General features: G+C 44.3%; 1 protein-coding gene across 4 annotated transcripts in view; it reads right to left on the reverse strand.

Annotated features, from left to right (window-relative positions):
- OTUD7A (OTU deubiquitinase 7A) overlaps window positions 1–9,799 on the reverse strand; it is a 316,185-nt gene extending 306,386 nt beyond the window's left edge. For all 4 annotated transcript variants that reach the window (XM_073652917.1, XM_073652916.1, XM_073652915.1 and 1 more), the window contains exon 1: window positions 9,506–9,799. The gene's annotated coding sequence lies outside the window, so the exon portion shown is untranslated. The remainder of the gene's footprint in view (window positions 1–9,505) is intronic.
- Between the last annotated feature and the right edge of the window lie 11,781 nt (window positions 9,800–21,580).

Raw genomic sequence — 21,580 nt, forward strand, 5'->3', positions numbered from 1 at the left:
AACACCAAAATAACGGAGTTCAAGAGAGAACAGGAATATTAGGAAGACCTGTCACACTGAGCAAAGGGAGGCACTCTATACTAAAGCATGCTCAGCCTCCACTTAAAAATAGTCCAAAATTCTGAAAAGCAAGCACTGCTTCCATTTTACTAAGACACAACTTACAAGTAAATACCTATCAAATACTGAACATTGTCTATATGCAAGGCAGCTATTGGCAGTTGAAACCATTGTCAAGTTAATACATCGTGTATGTCAGGTGACCGGAGGGGAACGCGGGGCTCAGAGTGGGAGAGCAGTGCTGTTTTTTTTTTTTTTTTTCAGACCCGGGTACCATAGTACCTGTAAACCTGTAAAATAAAAAAAATATACATTATACTTACCTTCTGATGGCCCCCGGTCTCCTGTACGATGCGTCCTGGCTCGCAATGGTCGAAAAGGACCTGCCATGACATTATTTAGTCATGTGACGGGTCACGCGACTGCTGACGTCGGCGGTCGCGTGACCTGTCACATGACTAAATGACGTCATTGAAGGTCCTTTTACACAACCGCGAGATACCGGGAAGACCGGATGCATCGGATAAGGAGACCGGGGCCATCGGAAGGTGAGTATATGTTTTTTTGTTATCATTTTTATTCTTTTTTTTAACTAACTTGGTCACACTATATAAATCCATGCCGTTTGCATGGATTTATATAGTGTGACCAAGTTGTCAAGCACTTTCCAAGTGATGCTAAAATCGCTTGGAAAGCGCTTGACAACCCGCATGCGAAATTGCATGATCAAAACGCTTCACTTCCGCTTGTCCCTGGCAGGAAAAAAGCATGTACAATCCGCATGTACAATCCGCATGCGTTTTTTCTGCCAGGGAGATGCAGAAACGCTCAGGAAAAATTCGGAGCATTTCTGCATAATGGGCACTTAGCCTTAGGCATTATTAACAGATATCTTAAAAAGCAATCTGTCCAGTATGGAGAAGTGCTGCATGCTACTTAAAGGGAATCGGTCAGTAGGTTTTTGCTATGTAATCTGAAGACAACAGGATATAATTTAGGGATGTGTCACTTGTCAAAGTGTGTGCTGTTATTTACTAACTACAAAGGATTTATCACTAAGAGATTAACATTGCTGGACTACATTGTGATAAGCAGCTCACTGTCTATGGACTTTGTACATGGAGAGCCTGGTATGGGCGGGGCTAGCAGTGGTGTGGGCGGGGTTAGCTTGCTCAGCTCTGCTTCATGCTAAATCTAAAATCTCTGATTGTGTCAAAACCGCTGCATCCAGTAAACTAAGTGATACATTGTTGGTTTCAGCTTCTCCAATGGCTGGATGTTCTTGAGGACAAAAATGTCCAGGAAGGATGGGAAATTTTTAAAAATGAGATTCTCAAAGCACAATCGTTAACAATCCCGAAAAGTAGGAAGAATGGGAAGCATTTAAGGAAACCAGGATGGATGAACACAGAACTTAAACACATGCTAAAAAGAAAGAAAGAAATGTTTATTAAATGGAAAGAGGGAGGCATATCTAAAGAAGATTATAATGCAGTCTGCAGATCCTGCAGGGCACGTATCAGGTTAGCTAAAGCTGACAATGAATTAAGGCTTGCAAGAGATGTCAAAAGCAATAAAAAAGGATTTTGGGGGTATGTCAAAAGTAAAAGAAAAGTCAAAGATGCTATAGGATTTTTACAGGATGAAAATGGAGAAATGGTAAGAGAGGATGTTGAGAAGGCCGAACTTTTTAATTCCTATTTTGCATCTGTTTTCTCTCAGAAAGGAAATGTAACATCAACTGATCTTCACTGTCCTTTTAAAGGAATAGAGGAATCCAAGTTATCTGTAAACAGAAAGATTGTGAGGGAATATTTAGCTAACATAAATGAGTTCAAGTCTCCAGGTCCAGATGAATTACACCCCAGAGTACTGAAGGAGATCGTAGAAGAAATTTTAGAACCACTCTCCATAATCTTTGAAAATTCTTGGAGAACAGGAGAAGTCCCAGAAGACTGGAGAAGAGCAAATGTTGTTCCTATCTTCAAAAAGGGGAAGAAGGTGGACCCAGGGAACTATAGGCCGGTGAGTCTGACTTCTATACCAGGAAAGATCTTTGAAAAAATTATTAAACAACATGTATGTAAGTACATGGATAAGAATGAAGTGATTAACCAGAGTCAGCATGGGTTTGTAACTAACAAGTCATGTCAGACTAACTTAATTTACTTCTATGACAGAATCACTGACTGGGTGGATCAGGGAAATGCTGTAGATATAGTATATCTTGACTTCAGCAAAGCATTTGACAAAGTATCTCACACCATCCTTATTGAAAAAATGACCAAGTATGCAATGGACCAGGCAACTGTTAGGTGGATTCATAACTGGCTTAGTGATCGGACTCAAAGGGTGGTTGTAAATGGCTTCACATCCAGCTGGATGAATGTCTCAAGTGGGGTACCACAGGGCTCCGTCCTGGGACCTGTATTGTTCAACATCTTTATCAATGATTTAGATGAAGGAATTGAGGGTAAACTGATTAAATTTGCTGATGACACAAAGCTAGGAGGGATAGCTAATACTAGAGAAGAGAGAGAGAGGATTCAAAAAGACCTAAATAAACTGGAGCAGTGGGCAGCAACCAACAGAATGGTTTTTAACAGGGAAAAATGCAAAGTACTACATCTGGGCAATAAAAATGAAAAAAGCATATACAGAATGGGAGGAATAGAGCTAAGCAACAGTACATGTGAAAAAGACTTAGGTATACTAATAGATCATAGACTGAACATGAGTCAACAGTGTGATGCAGCAGCAAAAAAGGCAAATACAATTCTGGGATGTATTAACAGAAGCATACAGTCTAGATCACGTGAAGTCATTATCGGTCTTTACTCCTCTTTGGTCAGACCTCATCTGGAATACTGTGTACAGTTTTGGGCACCACATTTTAAAAAAGACATAGACAAACTGGAGCAAGTTCAGAGAAGAGCGACCAGAATGGTGACTGGTCTGCAAACCATGTCCTATGAGGAACGGTTGCAGGATTTGGGAATGTTTAGCTTGCAAAAAAGAAGACTGAGAGGAGACTTAATAGCTGTCTACAAATATGTCAAGGGCTGTCACATTGTAGAAGGATCATCTTTATTCTCATTTGCACAAGGAAAGACTAGAAGCAGTGGGATGAAACTAAATGGGAGGAGACACAGATTAGATATTAGAAAAAACTTTTTGACAGTTAGGGTGATTAATGAGTGGAACAGGCTGCCACAAGAGGTGGTGAGTTCCCCTTCAATGGACGTCTTCAAACAGAGGCTGGACAGACATCTGTCTGAGATGATCTAGTGAATCCTGCTTTGAGCAGGGGGTTGGACCAGATGACCCAGGAGGTCCCTTCCAACTCTACCATTCTATGATTCTATGATTCTCTTTGGCTACATCATGTTGCTCTCAGATTACATAGCAAAAACCTGCTGACAGATTCCCTTAAATGCCAAAGTCCTGCTCTATGAGACAAATAGATAATATATTGGTACACTGGATCCATTGAGCTAGATTTTTTTTTGTGTACGCAGAGGGAACAGTTTTGCCCTCATCCCCCCCCCCCAACCCCTCTCCCCCCCAAAAACTGTGAAAGTACAGTTTGTTTTTTTTATCATTGAAGTTTACAAGTGGATCATAGCAGATGGGTCATCCATTAACAGATCAGTTTTCCAAGCACAACACAAAACCAGAATTCATGTTCATGGACACATCTAGGGAAAAAGGATCCATCACAAATGGGAGAAAAACAGATGCACAATTCGATTTCCGTTTTGCATTAATTTTAACAAGGTTTGTAACAGTTAAGTATTTTTAATGCTGGATCAATTACAAACAGATGACTGGACATGAGATAAGAGCCCAAATGTATGTCCACACACGGCTTTTTTGAGTCGGTCAAAAACGATCTGTGTTCAAATGAAATGGAAAACGTAAAATGTTGTTTTGAAGAGTTTATGTAGAATTGTTTTTCCCTGAAGAGTTGTTTGCAGCTTTTTGATTTGACAAGCACCTAGTTTGGAGCATTTTCCACCAAGAGAGGCTTCAAAGAAGTGACTTGCACTTTAATTTCTCCCACCAGACATTTTTCAAAACTTGAAGCAAAAGAAAAATGCTTTAAATAAATTAAAAAAAAAATAAAAAAAAAACAAAAAAACATGAACATGTGACCAGCAAAGTGGTTTTACAATAGAAAAAAAAAATGTTACAGTCACGTAAACATTTTTTACTTATTTTTAAAGTGTTTTTGGAGGGGATTTGTTTCAAAAGACTCCTAAAATAAACTGTGCACATGCCTAAAAAAGACTGGTGACCTAGATGTGCTTTTACATCTGATATCTGTAAAAAAAAAAAAAACAACAAAAAAAAACCCTATTGTCTATTTTGTTGCCAAGTAGAAGAGTAGACCTTCATTCTATAAATGTCACTGAGAAAACAAGAACTTATGACAAGTTCCATATCTGCCTTTATATAGCATCAGGTATATAACTTAAAATCCCCATTAAAGGGAACCGGTCACACGATTCATGATGCCCAAACCGCGAGCAGCATGATCAGAGCCCGGTTGCACGATTGCTGCCTGGTATATCTTTCTCTGGAACGCGTTTCAGAGAAAATATTAATAGCAGATTCTGCTGGGGACCATAGGGAGAGAGGAGACTAGTCCAGTGCTGTCCCAGCCGGCTTCTCCCACTGTATCTGACTCTTCTACCTGTGCAGAGAAATGCTGGAAAAGATGAAAAACAGGAAGGATAATAGAACACCACAACCCTGGGACCTGTTCCTAGTGATAAGAAGAGACATATGCTATTAAACATTTTAAAAAAATATAATAATTTTTATTGAAAATATATTTAAAAATGCCATATACCACGGAATAAATAATTGTATTTATCTTACTGATTCTCCATCATCCTTTGTGGTTATTTGACAGCAGCACAGAAAAGCCGCCTATCTCCGTCCACTCATCTCATGGTCTATGACCCACAGTCTGCAGCAGCTGTGTAAGCACCTACATTGTTGCAACTGTGAGCAAACACCCATGTTTTTTTTACACTTTGTGCCAGGGGTATCACCCTATTTGCGCTACAGGTCCCTAGGTTCTCCACTGCCAGACAAATTGTGGAACAGTATATCTATAGCAGAATGCGTGGCTGAAAATACCTAAATCCAGAGTATCCCAGTCAGGTATTAAGTTAAGTGCAAGTGCAGACTAGCAAAAGGTAAAGTGCCAAGTGCAGTCTTTAGAATACCTGCACTTGCACTTTACTTGATATCTGAGTGGGATACTCTGGATTGAGGTATTTTTAGCCATGCATACTGCTATAGATATACTGTTCCACAATTTGTGTAGTAGCTCAGGTTTACCCCTGCTTTTTATGGTATTTTTAAATATATGTCCAATAACAATTATATTTTTTAAATGTATTATAGCATAGGTCTCTTCTTAACCCTAGGAACAGCTCCCTTGGGTTGTGATGGTATGTTCTTGTCTAGAAGTGATATGCACTTATTAGTTATCAGGACTAGTGCATTAATTGAGGTAGGATAATATGGAGCAAGAAAATGTACGCAGCGGTAGGGATGAGGACTTGGTGGAATCTCACTCAACTATTGTGGTCGTGTACTGGACACAACAATTAACTGTGCATGTAGTGCAATCACTCAATCACAGCCGCCACTCCTGGGTTGTCAAAGAGTCCCAGAGTCTCCAATAATGGGAGATATGTAGAGAAAAAAACATGTTGGACTGGCGATAACCCTATTCAAGAACCTTCAACATAAAAGTGAGACAACTGTACCTAATAAAGGGGCTTTATGCACTAACATATGTAGTCATTTCAGACCAAGAAATGTGATATTAATCAATACCTTTGAACGACATCTGCTATCACAACGAGAAAAGGGTAGTACCAGTGTAACATTATTTCCTCTACCTTCCATTTCTATTTGTGCAGTCACTGCATTTACTGTCTCTATGACAATCCCCTTTAAATGCTGAGGTCTGGTTGGGGTAACAGAAGTGCACAATAGGACAATACCACAAGAGAAATAATGCGGTGAGAGTGATGGTGGTGCTCACCTTGGGTGGTTGTGTAAGGAAACACCTAGAAGAGCCTTAGAATCCGCAGCTGCAGCCCCGTGGCTGGAGGAGAAAAGCTTCCAGATAGCAATTCACTTTAAAGGAGATATCACTGTACCTGGGCTGCGTGTTTTGGCGCTGGAGTGGTGCCTTTTTCAAGGTTAAAAAAAACAAAATGTCAAAAATCTGTTTTTTTTTTACCTTGAAAAAAAGCAAAGTCCAGTGCCGAAACGCATTGGTTGAATAAAAAACATAATTCTATACTACTGAGGATTCTTCATTCCCGCAAGCACAGTACAGGTACAGTGATATCTCCACTAAAGTGAATCCCCTTTAACTATATCATAACTTGTAATACTGAGGGAACCTTTACAGTCCCTAATCAAAGTTATTTGGGTTTATCACCTCCAGTTTGGGGTACTGTAAAAGAGTACATTGTCATTTATAAAAAAAAGTCACAGAGATGTCTGTGTAATCATTCTTCAGCGATCAGTGGAGAGACAGGCAGAAAAACAGTATATGCTTTTTGGAAAGGGGGCGTCACTGCTGCCACCTTGCACATGAACCCCCTGTAGTGCAGCAATCAATTTGTGAGCAATGTCCGGATAAGACCGAAACGTTAATATTGTTTTGGATTGTCATTAAAAACTTTTTGTTCATTCACTGCAAAATCGAGTGCCGAGTTTCTCTCAGTATGTTTCTGGATTGGACCCCTACTCAAGCACCACTTTCTTCATGACGGAGTGCTGTTTATTTCTACAGCAATGTACAACACCTAGAGGAAAAGGAAGCATATCCTATCATAAATCAAAGGATCTCTCCGCATATATAACTCACTGAGTTCTCCACTTCTGACAAGTTGTAGAACAAATCTACTGATTCCGGTTGATTATTACTCAGCTTTTCAGGCAAAGGTATAATCAATTTAGATGCTATGTTCATACTTTGCATTTGGGCACCGTTCTTGTACAGTTTGGAAAGCAAAGGGGCTTGATGTTAGATTTGCATGAAATTGTTTTGAACTTTTATTTGCATGTTTGTTTCTTAATGGAGGAAAAAACAAGTTTGGAGCTGTAGCCCAACGCAAAGTCTGGCCATAGTCCAACACTGGCCATACACATCAGAACATCAGACAAATACATGGACTTTAGTGGGACTGGCCAACCACCTAATGTGTATGGACACCTAGCACCAGTCCCACAACACGCACTGGGCAGTTGGATTTCAACATCATCATCATCTGATTATCATCAGTAATGTACCTATTGTTTAAATCAGGCTTTTGTACTTAAATGTATTTGTTTAACATTTTTGGCAAAGTTTTTTTTACCTATCACAATCTGTATTAAAAATAAGAATTAAAATCTTCAAGTTTTCACACTGACCACTGGGGCTTTTTAGACTCTAACGTCCTGTTATTTCAGGACAGTCACATGAACATTAACCACAAAAAACAGAATCTGACCCTATATTTTGTTCTGAAGCATCTAATGAGCGTGTGCAAAAGCCGTTGTGAAGACAAGGTCAGCTTTTGTGACTGGTGGATTCGGCATTGTCAGCTGTGTATAGAGGCGTTACTGGTCATTGTAATCCTCTCTCTGCTGATAAAGAAACTGTTGTAAACTCTTCCTGAAAGGACAGGAGAAGACAGCATGTTATTCCCTTCTCCCTACTGACTATTGAGAATATGTGAATGCTTCTCAGCCAAGTGCCTGTGTATAGAGGGGATTTGGGAGATACAGCTGACGGCCGGAGGATCTAATATGTAGGAGCAGCCTTGGAGTATATTTACACAAGACAGATGCCATTCATCTAAATAGGGCCTGCAGAAATCCATGCACCTACTGCAAACACAACCTCAATCACATTTATGGAAAGGATTTTTGAAAAGTTTCTGCAATGTATCTGGCAACTAAAATAATTAAACACCACCTCACACAACCGCAAAATGTCTATATATGTGAACATAGGGGTCTGAGATGTAGGGGGGGGGCGCTATCACCTCCAAAGCATGCGGCCTTGTGCATTAAGATGAGCTACTGGACTGCATAGGGCCCATGTATTGTTTTTACACAGGGGCCTCTTAGATCTGTGTTTGCTCCTTAGTGAACACCTTGACCATGGGCGACATCTCCAGAAACAATTGTTTACACTGCAAATTGTCTCTTCAGAGAAGAAGAGAGGACTGGAACTCTAGTGCCACCTACAGGAAGCAGCAATCCTAGAAGTCAATATCGACTCTCTAACGAGCCTTATCACATGATTTAGGATTAAAGCCAAAACCAAAGATTGTGACAAGGCCTGTTGGAGAGTTGATATTGACTTTTAGGATTGCTGCTTCCTGTAGGTGGCACTAGAGTTCCAGTCCTCTCTTCCTCTCTGAAGAGACAATTTGCGTATTTCCCAGAGGAGAATTGCGGCTTAAAAGTCTCCTCACCTCGGCATGTGAGGCTTGACATGTCACCCTCCACAAGGAGGAACGTTACCCCTTGGATCACAGTTTTACACGGCAAGAAATGGATCGTTCACGAGATGGGACAATTTACAACTTCCAAATTTAGAAACATATTGTAAATTAATTACCCCACACCAGTCGTCCATAAGATCCATGTGCCACCTCCAGGCCTTATGTACCTTGGACAGGACCAAGTCACGCACAATACACAGATGCCAGCCGACATATTACATGGTGATCTGATTGATGTAGGGGACATCGGCCACATCCAAGGTAGCCCCAGACTTGCTGTTCATTCATTTTATTCTGTCTAAATGTAAATGGACCAGACAAACCTCTACGTCATAAACTGGGTCAGGCTGGCACACTGGCAGGTAGGGTTGCCACCTGGCTGGCATTTTTCTGTAATGAAAACAGCCCTACGGCACCATTATATATAGGGCATAAGTCTAGCAATGCTATTAGTATACGTACGTTATACAGCGCTCACCATACACCCGATATGACGAGGGCATGTGACGCCGACAATGTGACCCTCACTTAGCATCACGTGACACAAAAGATACCCAGTTATTACACATATCACCCTGATGGCACCAGAAGTGACATGTGACACCACAATGGACCCTGGCACCTGGATGGGGCTGACATGGCACATATAGGGGATGATGTGACATGTGGAGGATGGATGATCCCTGCTGCACCTGACGTGTGATCACCATACATGATGAGATCCAGCACAGGCACTGGAGGTCACGGCTGTCCGGGCACCGCAGCGACAACTCTCTGCCCAGTGCTCCAGCCATCCATTCATTCAAGGTGATCACACAATGCGGAGTGACCAGGGATCGGGTCCCATCCCTGCACTGCAGCCCCAGGACTACAATGCCCAGCATCCCTGCTCAGCTGCGGACACGGCTTACCCGGCTCATGCGTCCTCCCCATCCTCCATGCAGCGCATCGCACCTAGCTGCTGCAGCAGGCTCCAATCCCAGGCTCGTACACAGCATCCGAACCCGTCTCACTTCACCCTGCAGAACCCAGAGACAGCCCCCTTGTCTTCAAGACGTGTGACATCACCGGCCTGGACTCCTCCCTCCCTCCCGGGCGCTACAGCGCGATGAAGAAGAACCGGTGAATGACACCAGCGAGCTCCGGGGCATTGGCTCAGCCACCTGCCTATCACCGCGCTGTGGTCCTAGACACAAGCGCCCAGCAGGTGGCGCGGCTGAGCGAGCCAGTGAATAGGGGGCGGGATCACGTGGGAGACAGGGAACGTGTGGCGTCGTGTAGGCTGGGATAGAAGACGAGCTGTGATTGGCTGGCGGTTTAAACCCCGTAAATACTCTCAGCTGGTACTGAGCGCCGCTTCCTCCCAAGGACTGGTGTCTGCCCGGTGTCTGCCCGCCCGGCCAGCAGTGCAGTGCCCCTCTACGGCCCCGACCCTCATATAGATGTGCTGTATGACCAGAAGGAAATTGCTTTCTTTGTGTTTTAACCCTTTCCTGGCCGAGTAAATTGGGTTTTTCTGCTAAGATTTGTCTTTTCTTTTTTTTCCTCCCTTTCTTCCAAGAGCCATATTTTTTCTGAATCAACTTAGCTGTATGAAGGATCTTTTGTTTTTTTTTTAAATGACACCATTCATTTCACCATATATTGTGATGAAAAAGAGTAACAAGTAGAAAAATCTACTTGCTGTGAAATAGTATTTTTTTTTAATTTTTATATATATATATTTTTGTAGTTAAAAAAAGTTTAGAACTTGTGTACTTATTCTCTCTGACAAAAATGTATTTTTTTCCTGGCTAAAGCTATGAGGGCCTGTGTTTTTTGTGAGGCAGTATTTTTGTTGTGTTTTGGGAGGTGCGGCAAACGACAAAATGGCAATTTTTGCATTTCGATCTATTTCCTATTTTTTTTACGCTGTTTTCCTTATAGATTGATTATCTTACACTTTCATATATCAGAATTTTACGGACGTGTCAATGTCAAATATGTTTACTTTTGTAATTTCTTCTACTTTTCAATCAGGAAAATACTTTTTTAATTTTGACTTTATTCTTTAGTCCGATAGGTTGATCACTTGAACTCTATACTGTAATGCTTCAATATTGCAGTTTACAGTGAAATTGCCTGACTCTTATGAAGCCCAGACACAGGCTGGACGTCATGGGAGTATAAACATGACTGTGACGGGTGGCCTTTTACAGCAAAGGCAACTCATCAGCACCCTATGATCGCGATTGAACCATTTAAATGCTGCTCTGGTTACTGCAGGGATATCAAACTGAAATACACAGAAGACCAAAATTAAATACTTGGACTAAGTCGCTGGCCAATCTTGATATTTATTCAAAAAAAAATGTTTATAAGTGAGGAAGTTTTTCCTTATCAAATATAACGATAAACTTTTTTGTATGGAAACAAACTTAAATGTGTTGTCCCACGAACGATTTGTAATATATGGCTCCATGATATCAAAAATGCTGTTTGATAGTACCAGAAACTTGAAGGAGATGCCTGAAATCTCATGGAAAAGCAGCTTATTTTTTCCTTGCAGATTTGAAGCAGTTTCATGTCTGCAGCATCTATTCTTTCAGCATTTTTGCAGCCTTTTTCACTCATTCTAAAGAACGGGAAAAAATCTCATAAAAAACGCAGCAATATCAAGGCAATTTTCCTTCCAAGCGACGTGTTTTTCATGCAGAAATGTGTGCAGCAAATACTTATTGTGTACACATACCCACGCTATTTCGTTATCAGTAACCATTTCTGACTATGGGCTGTTACCTTTTTCAGACTTCAACAATTATCTTGAACAGGAGAAAGGTGCATTTTAACTGTCCGACTGCAGCCATTAAAACGGCTTTCACCACTTGTGATTTCCACAGTTGCAGTTACGTGCTAAATCGATTCTCATCATCTTTTCTCAATATTCTGCTGAGTAAAGCAGATGACAATCTCATCAGAACGTGACCACAATTTAGCGCAAATCACATTCCTGCAGTGACAAGCAGAGCCGAATCCTAACATTGTATATACTGCACACTGTCAGTTATTCTGTAGGCTGTACTGCTGGCTGAAAGTTTCCTTTGGGGTGAAAAATCCCATTCACGGCTGTGGTCAGCCAGGATAAATGCACCTTAGGCCGGTTTCACACTTCCTGATTTTTCCGGTACCAGAAAACCCAGTATCAGAGATATCCATGTCCGTATGTGGCAACTGTGTGCCGTATCAGGAGCACACGTACCAGCACCTGCGAATCAGCGGTACAGTTAGTGCTGTTCCCAAGCGCCGAGTGCTGAACGCTGCCCTCATCCTTGTCCCTTGCTCGCGCTGTGATCAGCACGAGCAAGGGACAATGTTGGGAGTAGTAGTCTGCTTCTGCACTGTCCATGTGTAAAAATAAGAATAAAATATTAAAATCCTTATACTCACCTGTCCGGAGATGTTCTCTGCTGTAATCCTCTGATCGCTGACGCCGAGGAGCCGGGGAAAATGAGCCACTCCAGCGAGTGGGGCCCTGCACTGAGAGGAGCTCATTGAGTGACAGGACACTGCTCCTGAGCTCAGCGCAGCTCCAGGGTCCGTTCGCTGGAGCAGCTCCTCGGCATCATAGGATTACAGCGGGGGGACATCTCACATGGACACTGTGGGAGCAGAATACTACTCCCAACATTGTCCCCTGCTCGTGCTGATCACAGCACTGGCAAGGGACAATGATGAGGGCAGCATTCAGCACCCGACGTTTGGGAACAGTGCTAACTATACTGCTGATTCCCAGGAACCGGTACGTGTCACACTGATGACACATGGATGTCATCCGTGTGTGTTCAGTGTTGGACATTTTGAAGACCATGCAGTGTGTAAAGAACAGACATGTCTACGTGTGGAGCACACGGACACACAGTCCTTGGAAACACACTGACATGTGCACAGACCCATATATTTGAATGGGTCTATGTGTGTATGTGTCTCCAGTACGTGTGGAAACTGTTACCACACGTACAGGATGCACTAACATGTGAAAGAGCCCTTAAGGAGGACCTGTCAGCAAGTAAAGTCATGGCTGTAGTGGCACTGTACTGATTACATTGATATCTTTGGTGAAAAAATTTGCTTTGTTGTTTCTCTTTAATCACCATGTGAATTTTCTGCTAATGAGATTTCAGAGCGTAGGGGCCGGACTGTTTAACTGGACAGTTTTCTATAAACTTCATTGTTAAAAAAACGGATCCATTTGAAACCAGTTTTTTTAGCTGGACAAAACAATTATGTCTGCACAACTTTTTTGCTACAGATTGCTCTTGGATTCATTCTAACTGATGATTACTGGAAATGTAAACATAGCCTTACTTTAGGGAGTCTTGAATTTTCTGTCCTTGTGCCATGTATGGTCTCGTCTCCTCACTAGTGATGATCGAGCATGCTTGTTGCTCGAGATTTACAAGCATGCTCGGGGCGAGTACCTATTATCTTCAGCGTACTCGGGCGTTAAGTTTTCGTCACTCCGTGAACATGATTTGCGATTGTTTGACAGCTTTAATACATGTGATAAATGCTGGAAAAACAGGCATTCCTCACATGTATTAAAGCTGTCAAACAGTCGCAAATCATGTTCAGGGAGCGACGAAAACTTAACGCCCGAGCACGCTGAAGATAATAGGTGCTCGCCCGAGCATGCTCGTAAATCTCGAGCAACGAGTATTCTCGCTCATCACTACTCCTCACTGTTCGGACTCGCGGATCTCATTCTAGAGGTCATGGTTACAATACATCTAAGAGTAGACAAGCCAGCTATTCTTCCCTTTCTTTTTTGCTGATATTTGCTGTTATATAGAGTTCCTCAGTATATTTATATGTCATCCCCCATTACCCTTTTTCATCTCTCCTTACAAGTGTGTCTTGTATTTTAGCTAAAACATGGCAGTAAGTAGCACATTAGACACTTTTATAATGGGTAGTAGTGTGTGATCACTGCATATTACAGGGCAATGTGCTTCTGAGGTCTAATGGATCAAGGCAACAAATAAGAGAGAGTGATCCAGCTCACACATGTTGAACTAGCCAACGAATCCTCAACTCGAATGAAAAACCACTCCTGCTTGGTGGTAGCAATAGGGAAAGATAGGAATAACCAGCCATTTTTTGGATAAAACATTTCAAAACAATTTTATTATTAGAATTCAATAAAAATATAACATTCCAAGTTCCCAGTACTGTAGAAAAATGTGAGATCTTTTCCAAAATGTTATGTTTTTATTCAATTCTACTAATAAAAATGTTTATCCAAAAAAACAGCTGGATATCCCTACCTTTTCCAATGGATCAAGGCACCCTCCAAAATGCATACGGTGGGGAAAAAAAGTATTTAGTGAGCCACCAATTGTGCAAGTTCTCCCACTTGAAAAGATGAGAGAGGCCTGTAATTGACATCATAGGTAGACCTCAACTATGAGAGACAAAATGAGAAAACAAATCCTGAAAATCACATTGTCTGATTTGGAAAGAATTTTTTTTTCAAATTTTGGTGGAAAATAAGTATTTGGTCACCTACAAAAGTTCATCTCAATACTTTGTTATATATCCTTTGTTAGCAATGACAGAGGTCAAACATTTTCTGTAATTCTTCACAAGGTTGGCACACACTGTTGCTAGTATGTTGGCCCATTACATGGCCCCATTCATTCTTTCATGTACATGGATCAGTCGTCCGATCCCTTGGCAGACAAACAGCCCCAAAGCATGATGTTGCCACCCCCATGCTTCACAGTAGGTATGGAGTTCTTTGGATGCAACTCAGCATTCTTTCTCCTCCAAACACGACGAGTTGTGTTGATACCAAACAGTTCTACTTTGGTTTCATCTGACCATATGACATTCTCCCAATACTCTTCTGGATCCTGTGATTTTCAGGATTTGTTTTCTCATTTTGTCTCTCATAGTTGAGTTCTACCTATGATGTCAATTACAGACCTCTCTCCTCTTTTTAAGTGGGAGAACTTGCACAATTGGTGGCTGACTAAATACTTTTTTTTTTTCACTGTATGTTGATTATTAACCTCTGACATTATAATATTGCAAAAAGGATCTGGAAAAGATTCCTACAAAGGTAAACACATGGCAGATGAAGTTTAATGTTAATAAATGTAGAGTAATGTACTGCTACCGGAGTAATCTTATTGCTACATATATTACAGAACAGGAGAAGGACTTGGGTATTGTGGTTATAAGTAAGCTGAGCAGCAGTACTCAATGCCAGGAAGTAGCTGCAAAAGCTGACAGGATTTTAGGGTGTATAAAAAGAGAGATAAAATCCTGTGATCAAAATTAGTGTTGAGCGAGCACTAAAATGCTCGGGTGCTCGAAGCTCGGGCCGAGCTCGCCGTGATACTCGGGTGCTCGACCCGAGCAACGAGCCCAATGTTAGTCTATGGGAGACTCGAGCATTTTTGCGGTGGCACCCCCGGCAGTCTTTTAAAAGCCTAACAAGTGCCCAAAACGATAGTGACAGTGCTCAAATGACATGGGGACAGCATGGGGATCGCCCCAGGAAGCATTTCTGACCCCCAGGTCACTGCTGTCAACAACGTGGTCAGAGGTATTAAGCCACTTTTACAGGCTCACAATAAAACGTTCAAAAACGAAAGTGAAAATTTTTTCCTGTGAAATATGTTAAGGAACATCCTTTCCAGGGTAAAGACTTGTGTATAAGTTAAAATAAATGACCAAAAACAAAAATACTCCTCCACACCTTCGGATATGTTCACAAGTAGCATTTTTTATGCGTTTTTGCACTTTTGTATTGCTTTCAACTATGACAAATGCATTCACCGTGAAATGTCATTTTAACATTTTACAACCTTATCTGGCCATGTGCTGTGTGACACATGCATAAAGTGCTGAAAAGACAAGGGAACAGCATGGGGAAGACCCCTGGAAGCATCTCTGACTCCCAGGTCACTGTCTAAAAGTGTGCCCATCATAAGTGATCCTTACCGCATCAGAAGATGCAGACTTGCAACTATCCCCATGCAAGTTCTAGTCCCAGGGCAGTGTTCAATTGTACCTCCCCAATTCCTTGCAATACAAGCTCAAGTATGCAGCCTGCCACCCACCCACCCCCAGGCTGCAATACCATACTGCTTGCTTGCTTGAACTTGAAATTGGGCCTTTTAGGCATGTGGAGGCGGAATCTGGCCACCACATCATGGCTGTGTTGGCGGCCTGGAATCCATACACAGTCCCCAGCCGCCCGGCGGCCGGGTGTCCATACTCGGTCCCCAGCCGCCCCGCGGCCGGGTGTCCACACACGGTCCCCAGCCGCCTGGGGGCAGCCGGGTGTCCATAAACGGTCCCCAGCCGCCCCTATTTCTCCTTGGAACATCCCCCCACACACTTTTCTTAGACCGGCCTGCTTTCGGTAGCATTGGACGAGCCCACCAGAGAACCAGACTCCTCCGGTGGGCCCTGACTTCTCCATCGGTGGAGTTGAGAGTGCCAAGGTGAGGAGCATGATGATGATGACAGAAGTTATCATCTGCTATGTTTTCTTTTAATGCAAGTGTAAGTGTGCAGCCTGCCACCCACCCACCCCCAGACTGCAATTCCATACTGCTAGCTTGCACTTGAAATGGGGCCTTTTAGTTTGGAGGAGGCCGAAGCTGGCCACTACCTCATGGCTGCTTCGGCAGCGAGGTATCCATACTCAGTCCCCAGCCGCCCATATTTGTCCTGGTGTGCCTTATACATAAGATTAAGTGCGTATACCAAAACATTACCTGTGCCCTCCCCAGTGCATTTAGTGGGAAGGAGAGCCTATTCCGCTGTAGTGTGTGCATGCCAAACCCCTGTTCATGGTACATGCGAAGATGCCTCCCACCTTGCACCTGTCGTTGCAGACTTGCAACTATCCCCATTCAAGTCCTTGTCCCAGGGCAGTGTTCAATTGTACCTCTCCCATTCCTTGCAATGCAAGCGCAAGTATGCAGCCTGCCACCCATCCACCCCCAGGCTGCAATACCATACTGCTTGCTTGCTTGCACTTTAAATTGGGCCTTTTAGGCATGTGGAGGCGGAATCTGGCCACCACGCCATGGCTGTGTCGGCGGCCTGGTATCCATACTCAGTCCCCAGCTGCCTGGTGGCCGGGTGTCCCCGCTTGCTCCCCAGCCTACAGGGGGTGGCCGGGTGTCCATACTCGGTCCCCAGCCACCCCTATTTGTCCCGGTAACCTTTTCCACACTTTTCTTAGCCTGGCCTGCTTTAGGGCAGCATTGGCCGAGCCCACCGGACTATCAGACTCCTCCGGTGGGCCCTGGCTTCTCCATCAGGGGAGTTGAGAGTGCCAAGGTGAGGAGCATGATGAGGATGATAGAAGTTAGCATCTGCTTTGTTTTGTTGTAATGCAAGCGCATGTATGTAGTAGCGGCTAGGCCTGAGGTGGTCAGCGTTTTGGCGCATATCCTACCTCCTCCGAGGATTGCTGGATGTTTTCCTGCTACTATCCAAGTTCTATGACTCCCGTTAAAACAAAGCTTCAGGTGATAAATGATGGATGAGGTAGTGGCAAAGGAGAAAGAGCAGGAGGAACAAGGACCATTCACATCAATATCAGGCCAGTCAACCAGATATGTCTTGTAGGATATGTTTCTGTAACAAAAGGAGCGGTTCGGCTACACAGTTACAGGGCATACAGTGAGTGCAATGCCTACCAAAAATTTCGAGCCACTCCAATGCCCCTTGGAAATGACATGGAGGTCAGAGGGCGTTAACTAAACCTTTTTTTCCATTTATAGCAACTGGGTCTCCCGTGCACTGTTGGCGTAAGCAGTGAATGGAAGGCTTTCCAAAAATTATGAGGAACTGCAATGCCCCTTACAAGAGCCATGTGTGGCACCCCAGGGGTCTGGTCACCACAGTAATAGAGATATTACGTCGGAGAGCAAGTGGGAGGTTTCCTGGTCAGGATCCCTTAAACATGCAACATCCTCCTGCCCCAATCCTGGGAGGGGAGAATTCTGCCCTTATAAACTGGATCTGGGGCGGGGTTGAGTGAGTCAGAGAACAGTCAGAGTCAGAGTGAGAGCAAGGGAAAGTAACAGCAAGGAGCTCTGTAGGAGCTAGGAGCTAAAGACCAGGGTCTGGAAGCTGAGCAGAGCTCGCCCTGGCAGAAGACAATAGGAACCGGACACAGGAATCCGAAGCTGTGAGGACTTATATATCCAGCAGCAGAAACCAGCCGGCAGGGGATTTCAGGTCCTCTGGCCATAGAAGCCCGGAGGCTTAGTCACAAGCAAGGGACCAGCACCACCGTCGTGGAGCGGAGACTAACAGAAGGCCACAAGTCACCAGCCATACGGGTGAGCACTACACGTTACACTCAGGGACGTGGGCTACTTCTACCCGCTTACAGCAAGGTAGCCAGGAAGAGTGCAGACAGACGGGGAGGCCTACAACTCCACCTGGCCAGGGGAACTCCTGCTTGCTCACAGACTGACCAGGCCTCTTATGCTAGCCAGTACTCCCGGGAGGGTCTACCTTATAATCATCAGTAAAGACCCTGAACTGCACTGCAAAGACTCTGAGTCATTCCTGCTGCGCTCGTGCACCATCACCCCCATCATCCACACTCACTGCCCTGAGGCTATACTCCTCCCGAGGGGAGTTATCCCATTCTATGCTGCGCACACAACACCAGCCTCAGCGGTCTGCCTCGCAGCGGTGGTACTCCCTGACCGCAATCCACGGGTGGCGCAGTCGGACAATTAACCTCAAAACCTAAGAAAGACTGCCACTGGTTTGACCAGCCTGAGCCACGGGACCGGGTCACCGCCACGGAGACTACAGACCCCAGAGACCTGGCACCGGGTATCCCACACACGTGTACACACGGCCCAGGGGGCGCGTCACATGCAGTACAGCATATTACAAACATAAGTCCCATTATTGGGGAGTGGGTGTCCCATGGTATTTGCTTATGCTTTCCAAGCAAAAGCTGCCAAAAATTAGGATGGAGCAACTTGCAATGCCCCTTACAAGAGCCATGCAGTACAGCATATTACAAACATAAGTCCCATTATTGGGGAGTGGGTGTCCCATAGTATTTGCTTATGCTTTCCCAGCAAAAGCTGCCAAAAATTAGGACGGAGCAACTTGCAATGCCCCTTACAAGAGCCATGCAGTACAGCAAATTACAAACATAAGTCCCATTATTGGGGAGTTGGTGTCCCATAGTATTTGCTTATGCTTTCCCAGCAAAAGCTGCCAAAAATTAGGACGGATCAACTTGCAATGCCCCTTACAAGAGCCATGCAGTACAGCATATTACAAACATAAGTCCCATTATTGGGGAGTGGGTGTCCCATAGTATTAGCTTATGCTTTCCAAGCAAAAGCTGCCAAAAATTAGGATGGAGCAACTTGCAATGCCCCTTACAAGAGCCATGCAGTACAGTATATTACAAACATAAGTCCCATTATTGGGGAGTGGGTGTCCCATAGTATTTGCTTATGCTTTCCCAGCAAAAGCTGCCAAAAATTAGGACGGAGCAACTTGCAATGCCCCTTACAAGAGCCATGCAGTACAGCATATTACAAACATAAGTCCCATTATTGGGGAGTGGGTGTCCCATAGTATTTGCTTATGCTTTCCCAGCAAAAGCTGCCAAAAATTAGGACGGAGCAACTTGCAATGCCCCTTACAAGAGCCATGCAGTACAGCATATTACAAACATAAGTCCCATTATTGGGGAGTGGGTGTCCCATGGTATTTGCTTATGCTTTCCCAGCAAAAGCTACCAAAAATTAGGACGGAGCAACTTGCAATGCCCCTTACAAGAGCCATGCAGTACAGCATATTACAAACATAAGTCCCATTATTGGGGAGTGGGTGTCCCATAGTATTTGCTTATGCTTTCCCAGCAAAAGCTGCCAAAAATTAGTACGGAGCAACTTGCAATGCCCCTTACAAGAGCCATGCAGTACAGCATATTACAAACATAAGTCCCATTATTGGGGAGTGGGTGTCCCATGGTATTTGCTTATGCTTTCCCAGCAAAAGCTGCCAAAAATTAGGACGGCGCAACTTGCAATGCCCCTTACAAGAGCCATGCAGTACAGCATATTACAAACATAAGTCCCATTATTGGGGAGTGGGTGTCCCATAGTATTTGCTTATGCTTTCCAAGCAAAAGCTGCCAAAAATTAGGACTGAGCAACTTGCAATGCCCCTTACAAGAGCCATGCAGTACAGCATATTACAAACATAAGTCCCATTATTGGGGAGTGGGAGGCCCATAGTATTTGCTTATGCCTTGCAAGCAAAAGCTGCCAAAAATAAGGACGGAGGAACTTGCAATGCTGGCACCCTGGTGGTATAGTGGTGGTGGAGGCTGAGGATAAGGAGAAGAAGATTAAACAGCCGAAACGAGGAAGCGTATACCCATGTGTGGGTGTGAAGCGGTGCATGTGAATACACCTCCCGAAATAACACAGTGGATTTGACTTTATGTTACCCTGCTGTCATTTGGAGGTGATGAGAAGTCTGGCCCAATCCAGCCCTTGTTCATTTTGATAAGGGTCAGCTTGTCAGCATTGTCAGTTGACAGGCGAGTGCGCTTATCAGTTATAATTCCCCCAGCGGCACTAAAAACACGCTCCGATAACACGCTAGCGGCAGGGCAGGCCAGGACCTCCAAGGCGTACAGAGCAAGTTCATTCCAAGTGTCCAGCTTGGATACCCAATAATTAAAAGGCACAGAGGAATCACGGAGGACGCTGGTACGATCGGCAAGGTACTCCCTCACCATCTTTTGAAACTTTCCACTCCTTGTGAGAGTACCCCGCGCCTCAGGGCCTGTAAGCTGGACGGGTGTCAGAAAACTGTCCCAGAACGTTGACAGTGTTCCCCTGCCTCTGCTGGATTGGAGTTGCATCTCTCTCGCCTGTACGCCTTGGTTGGGCAACGAACTGTGACCTCTGCCGCTAGCGTGTTCAGATGGGAATTTTTTTAACAGTTCTGCAGCAAGGGCCTTCTGGTATTGCCCCATTTTTGTAGACCTCTCCACCTCAGGAATAAGAGAGTGAAAGTTCTCCTTGTAGCGGGGGTCTACAAGTGTCACCAACCAGTAATGACTGTCACCCAACATTTTGACAACGCGAGGGTCACGGTTAAGGCAGCGTAACATAAAGTCAGCCATGCGTGCCAGACTGGTAACGGGCAAGATTTCCGTGTCCTCACCAAGATGACGACTGACCATGCTCTCCTCCTCTTCCTCCTCTTCCTCCTTCCCCCTGTCCTCAGGCCACCCACGCTGAACCGACGTTATGACACTTGTACAGGTACTACCGTCTACAACACATGATAGCAGCTCCTGTTCTTCCTCCTCCTCCTCCTCCTCTCCCTCATTGTCCCCCAATGCACGTTGGGATGAGATGAGGCTGGGCTGTGTGTAATCGCCCGCTACAGCTTCTTGATCCATCTCATCATACTCTGGCTGCAATGCCTCCTCTTTAATTCTCTGCAGAGAGCGTTGCAAAAGACAGACAAGTGGGATGCTGACACTAATGATGGCGTCATCGCCACTCACCATCTTGGTGGCCTCCTCAAAGTTTGTCAGGATGGTACATATGTCAGACATCCAGGTCCACTCCTGAGGTCTTATGTGTGGAGTCTGACCTGAATATCGACGGCCTTGTTGCAGCTGGTACTCCACAACTGCTCTCTTCTGCTCACAAATCCTTTGCAACATGTGGAGGGTAGAGTTCCAACGTGTGGGGACATCACACACCAGTCGGTGTGCCGAAAGCTGCAAACGCTGCTGCAACACAGCAAGGGCGGCGGAAGCTGTAGCCGACTTGCGAAAATGAGCTGACAGGCGGCGTACTTTCACGAGCAGATCTGGCAACTCGGGGTACGATTTAAGAAACCGCTGAACCACGAGGTTAAGCACATGAGCCAGGCATGGTACTTGTGTGATCTCACCTCGCCTCAGAGCC

This window comes from Phyllobates terribilis, unplaced genomic scaffold, assembly GCF_046119375.1.
Source record: "Phyllobates terribilis strain yellow unplaced genomic scaffold, ASM4611937v1 Scaffold_11__3_contigs__length_659146591, whole genome shotgun sequence".
NCBI classification, from domain to species: domain Eukaryota; kingdom Metazoa; phylum Chordata; class Amphibia; order Anura; family Dendrobatidae; genus Phyllobates; species Phyllobates terribilis.